The sequence below is a fragment of the Schistocerca serialis genome, chromosome 8 (assembly GCF_023864345.2).
Source record: "Schistocerca serialis cubense isolate TAMUIC-IGC-003099 chromosome 8, iqSchSeri2.2, whole genome shotgun sequence".
Lineage (NCBI taxonomy): Eukaryota > Metazoa > Arthropoda > Insecta > Orthoptera > Acrididae > Schistocerca > Schistocerca serialis.
In genome coordinates this window covers 80,066,842-80,072,841 of record NC_064645.1, presented here as the reverse complement: position 1 = coordinate 80,072,841, position 6,000 = coordinate 80,066,842, and positions in this window count along the sequence as shown.

Sequence of the window (6,000 nt, the reverse complement as noted above, 5' to 3'; positions counted from 1 at the left end):
TCTCGCTGCTAGGGACTCAAATGTCATTCCAGCTGCCACATGGTAACAATTTTCACACCAGTGAGTTTCGCGGATGTATAATGTTAGAATGCCCCTGCACTGCAGGGCCTAGAACCGCTCGGCCACTCTGGCCGGCTTTCTCGCTGCTAGGGACTCAAATGTCATTCCAGCTGCCACATGGTAACAATTTTCACACCAGTGAGTTTCGCGGATGTATAATGTTAGAATGCCCCTGCACTGCAGGGCCTAGAACCGCTCGGCCACTCTGGCCGGCTTTCTCGCTGCTAGGGACTCAAATGTCATTCCAGCTGCCACATGGTAACAATTTTCACACCAGTGAGTTTCGCGGATGTATAATGTTAGAATGCCCCTGCACTGCAGGGCCTAGAACCGCTCGGCCACTGGGTCTGGCCGGCTTTCCTCGCTGCTAGGGACTCAAATGTCATTCCAGCTGCCACATGGTAACAATTTTCACACCAGTGAGTTTCGCGGATGTATAATGTTAGAATGCCCCTGCACTGCAGGAACCGCTCGGCCACTCTGGCCGGCTTTCTCGCTGCTAGGGACTCAAATGTCATTCCAGCTGCCACATGGTAACAATTTTCACACCAGTGAGTTTCGCGGATGTATAATGTTAGAATGCCCCTGCACTGCAGGGCCTAGAACCGCTCGGCCACTCTGGCCGGCTTTCTCGCTGCTAGGGACTCAAATGTCATTCCAGCTGCCACATGGTAACAATTTTCACACCAGTGAGTTTCGCGGATGTATAATGTTAGAATGCCCCTGCACTGCAGGGCCTAGAACCGCTCGGCCACTCTGGCCGGCTTTCTCGCTGCTAGGGACTCAAATGTCATTCCAGCTGCCACATGGTAACAATTTTCACACCAGTGAGTTTCGCGGATGTATAATGTTAGAATGCCCCTGCACTGCAGGGCCTAGAACCGCTCGGCCACTCTGGCCGGCTTTCTCGCTGCTAGGGACTCAAATGTCATTCCAGCTGCCACATGGTAACAATTTTCACACCAGTGAGTTTCGCGGATGTATAATGTTAGAATGCCCCTGCACTGCAGGGCCTAGAACCGCTCGGCCACTCTGGCCGGCTTTCTCGCTGCTAGGGACTCAAATGTCATTCCAGCTGCCACATGGTAACAATTTTCACACCAGTGAGTTTCGCGGATGTATAATGTTAGAATGCCCCTGCACTGCAGGGCCTAGAACCGCTCGGCCACTCTGGCCGGCTTTCTCGCTGCTAGGGACTCAAATGTCATTCCAGCTGCCACATGGTAACAATTTTCACACCAGTGAGTTTCGCGGATGTATAATGTTAGAATGCCCCTGCACTGCAGGGCCTAGAACCGCTCGGCCACTCTGGCCGGCTTTCTCGCTGCTAGGGACTCAAATGTCATTCCAGCTGCCACATGGTAACAATTTTCACACCAGTGAGTTTCGCGGATGTATAATGTTAGAATGCCCCTGCACTGCAGGGCCTAGAACCGCTCGGCCACTCTGGCCGGCTTTCTCGCTGCTAGGGACTCAAATGTCATTCCAGCTGCCACATGGTAACAATTTTCACACCAGTGAGTTTCGCGGATGTATAATGTTAGAATGCCCCTGCACTGCAGGGCCTAGAACCGCTCGGCCACTCTGGCCGGCTTTCTCGCTGCTAGGGACTCAAATGTCATTCCAGCTGCCACATGGTAACAATTTTCACACCAGTGAGTTTCGCGGATGTATAATGTTAGAATGCCCCTGCACTGCAGGGCCTAGAACCGCTCGGCCACTCTGGCCGGCTTTCTCGCTGCTAGGGACTCAAATGTCATTCCAGCTGCCACATGGTAACAATTTTCACACCAGTGAGTTTCGCGGATGTATAATGTTAGAATGCCCCTGCACTGCAGGGCCTAGAACCGCTCGGCCACTCTGGCCGGCTTTCTCGCTGCTAGGGACTCAAATGTCATTCCAGCTGCCACATGGTAACAATTTTCACACCAGTGAGTTTCGCGGATGTATAATGTTAGAATGCCCCTGCACTGCAGGGCCTAGAACCGCTCGGCCACTCTGGCCGGCTTTCTCGCTGCTAGGGACTCAAATGTCATTCCAGCTGCCACATGGTAACAATTTTCACACCAGTGAGTTTCGCGGATGTATAATGTTAGAATGCCCCTGCACTGCAGGGCCTAGAACCGCTCGGCCACTCTGGCCGGCTTTCTCGCTGCTAGGGACTCAAATGTCATTCCAGCTGCCACATGGTAACAATTTTCACACCAGTGAGTTTCGCGGATGTATAATGTTAGAATGCCCCTGCACTGCAGGGCCTAGAACCGCTCGGCCACTCTGGCCGGCTTTCTCGCTGCTAGGGACTCAAATGTCATTCCAGCTGCCACATGGTAACAATTTTCACACCAGTGAGTTTCGCGGATGTATAATGTTAGAATGCCCCTGCACTGCAGGGCCTAGAACCGCTCGGCCACTCTGCCGGCTTTCTCACTGCTAGGGACTCAAATGTCATTCCAGCTGCCACATGGTAACAATTTTCACACCAGTGAGTTTCGCGGATGTATAATGTTAGAATGCCCCTGCACTGCAGGGCCTAGAACCGCTCGGCCACTCTGCCCGGCTTTCTCACTGCTAGGGACTCAAATGTCATTCCAGCTGCCACATGGTAACAATTTTCACACCAGTGAGTTTCGCGGATGTATAATGTTAGAATGCCCCTGCACTGCAGGGCCTAGAACCGCTCGGCCACTCTGGCCGGCTTTCTCGCTGCTAGGGACTCAAATGTCATTCCAGCTGCCACATGGTAACAATTTTCACACCAGTGAGTTTCGCGGATGTATAATGTTAGAATGCCCCTGCACTGCAGGGCCTAGAACCGCTCGGCCACTCTGGCCGGCTTTCTCGCTGCTAGGGACTCAAATGTCATTCCAGCTGCCACATGGTAACAATTTTCACACCAGTGAGTTTCGCGGATGTATAATGTTAGAATGCCCCTGCACTGCAGGGCCTAGAACCGCTCGGCCACTCTGGCCGGCTTTCTCACTGCTAGGGACTCAAATGTCATTCCAGCTGCCACATGGTAACAATTTTCACACCAGTGAGTTTCGCGGATGTATAATGTTAGAATGCCCCTGCACTGCAGGGCCTAGAACCGCTCGGCCACTCTGGCCGGCTTTCTCACTGCTAGGGACTCAAATGTCATTCCAGCTGCCACATGGTAACAATTTTCACACCAGTGAGTTTCGCGGATGTATAATGTTAGAATGCCCCTGCACTGCAGGGCCTAGAACCGCTCGGCCACTCTGCCCGGCTTTCTCACTGCTAGGGACTCAAATGTCATTCCAGCTGCCACATGGTAACAATTTTCACACCAGTGAGTTTCGCGGATGTATAATGTTAGAATGCCCCTGCACTGCAGGGCCTAGAACCGCTCGGCCACTCTGCCGGCTTTCTCACTGCTAGGGACTCAAATGTCATTCCAGCTGCCACACGGTAACACTTTTCACACCAGTGTGTTTCGCGGATGTATAATGTTAGAATGCCCCTGCACTGCAGGGCCTAGAACCGCTCGGCCACTCTGCCCGGCTTTCTCACTGCTAGGGACTCAAATGTCATTCCAGCTGCCACATGGTAACAATTTTCACACCAGTGAGTTTCGCGGATGTATAATGTTAGAATGCCCCTGCACTGCAGGGCCTAGAACCGCTCGGCCACTCTGGCCGGCTTTCTCACTGCTAGGGACTCAAATGTCATTCCAGCTGCCACATGGTAACACTTTTCACACCAGTGAGTTTCGCGGATGTATAATGTTAGAATGCCCCTGCACTGCAGGGCCTAGAACCGCTCGGCCACTCTGGCCGGCTTTCTCGCTGCTAGGGACTCAAATGTCATTCCAGCTGCCACATGGTAACAATTTTCACACCAGTGAGTTTCGCGGATGTATAATGTTAGAATGCCCCTGCACTGCAGGGCCTAGAACCGCTCGGCCACTCTGGCCGGCTTTCTCACTGCTAGGGACTCAAATGTCATTCCAGCTGCCACATGGTAACAATTTTCACACCAGTGAGTTTCGCGGATGTATAATGTTAGAATGCCCCTGCACTGCAGGGCCTAGAACCGCTCGGCCACTCTGGCCGGCTTTCTCACTGCTAGGGACTCAAATGTCATTCCAGCTGCCACATGGTAACAATTTTCACACCAGTGAGTTTCGCGGATGTATAATGTTAGAATGCCCCTGCACTGCAGGGCCTAGAACCGCTCGGCCACTCTGCCCGGCTTTCTCACTGCTAGGGATCAAATGTCATTCCAGCTGCCACACGGTAACACTTTTCACACCAGTGTGTTTCGCGGATGTATAATGTTAGAATGCCCCTGCACTGCAGGGCCTAGAACCGCTCGGCCACTCTGGCCGGCTTTCTCACTGCTAGGGACTCAAATGTCATTCCAGCTGCCACATGGTAACAATTTTCACACCAGTGAGTTTCGCGGATGTATAATGTTAGAATGCCCCTGCACTGCAGGGCCTAGAACCGCTCGGCCACTCTGGCCGGCTTTCTCACTGCTAGGGACTCAAATGTCATTCCAGCTGCCACATGGTAACAATTTTCACACCAGTGAGTTTCGCGGATGTATAATGTTAGAATGCCCCTGCACTGCAGGGCCTAGAACCGCTCGGCCACTCTGCCCGGCTTTCTCACTGCTAGGGACTCAAATGTCATTCCAGCTGCCACATGGTAACACTTTTCACACCAGTGAGTTTCGCGGATGTATAATGTTAGAATGCCCCTGCACTGCAGGGCCTAGAACCGCTCGGCCACTCTGCCCGGCTTTCTCACTGCTAGGGACTCAAATGTCATTCCAGCTGCCACATGGTAACAATTTTCACACCAGTGAGTTTCGCGGATGTATAATGTTAGAATGCCCCTGCACTGCAGGGCCTAGAACCGCTCGGCCACTCTGCCCGGCTTTCTCACTGCTAGGGATCAAATGTCATTCCAGCTGCCACACTGGTAACACTTTTCACACCAGTGTGTTTCGCGGATGTATAATGTTAGAATGCCCCTGCACTGCAGGGCCTAGAACCGCTCGGCCACTCTGGCCGGCTTTCTCACTGCTAGGGACTCAAATGTCATTCCAGCTGCCACATGGTAACAATTTTCACACCAGTGAGTTTCGCGGATGTATAATGTTAGAATGCCCCTGCACTGCAGGGCCTAGAACCGCTCGGCCACTCTGGCCGGCTTTCTCACTGCTAGGGACTCAAATGTCATTCCAGCTGCCACATGGTAACAATTTTCACACCAGTGAGTTTCGCGGATGTATAATGTTAGAATGCCCCTGCACTGCAGGGCCTAGAACCGCTCGGCCACTCTGGCCGGCTTTCTCACTGCTAGGGACTCAAATGTCATTCCAGCTGCCACATGGTAACAATTTTCACACCAGTGAGTTTCGCGGATGTATAATGTTAGAATGCCCCTGCACTGCAGGGCCTAGAACCGCTCGGCCACTCTGGCCGGCTTTCTCACTGCTAGGGACTCAAATGTCATTCCAGCTGCCACATGGTAACAATTTTCACACCAGTGAGTTTCGCGGATGTATAATGTTAGAATGCCCCTGCACTGCAGGGCCTAGAACCGCTCGGCCACTCTGGCCGGCTTTCTCACTGCTAGGGACTCAAATGTCATTCCAGCTGCCACATGGTAACAATTTTCACACCAGTGAGTTTCGCGGATGTATAATGTTAGAATGCCCCTGCACTGCAGGGCCTAGAACCGCTCGGCCACTCTGGCCGGCTTTCTCACTGCTAGGGACTCAAATGTCATTCCAGCTGCCACATGGTAACAATTTTCACACCAGTGAGTTTCGCGGATGTATAATGTTAGAATGCCCCTGCACTGCAGGGCCTAGAACCGCTCGGCCACTCTGGCCGGCTTTCTCACTGCTAGGGACTCAAATGTCATTCCAGCTGCCACATGGTAACAATTTTCACACCAGTGAGTTTCG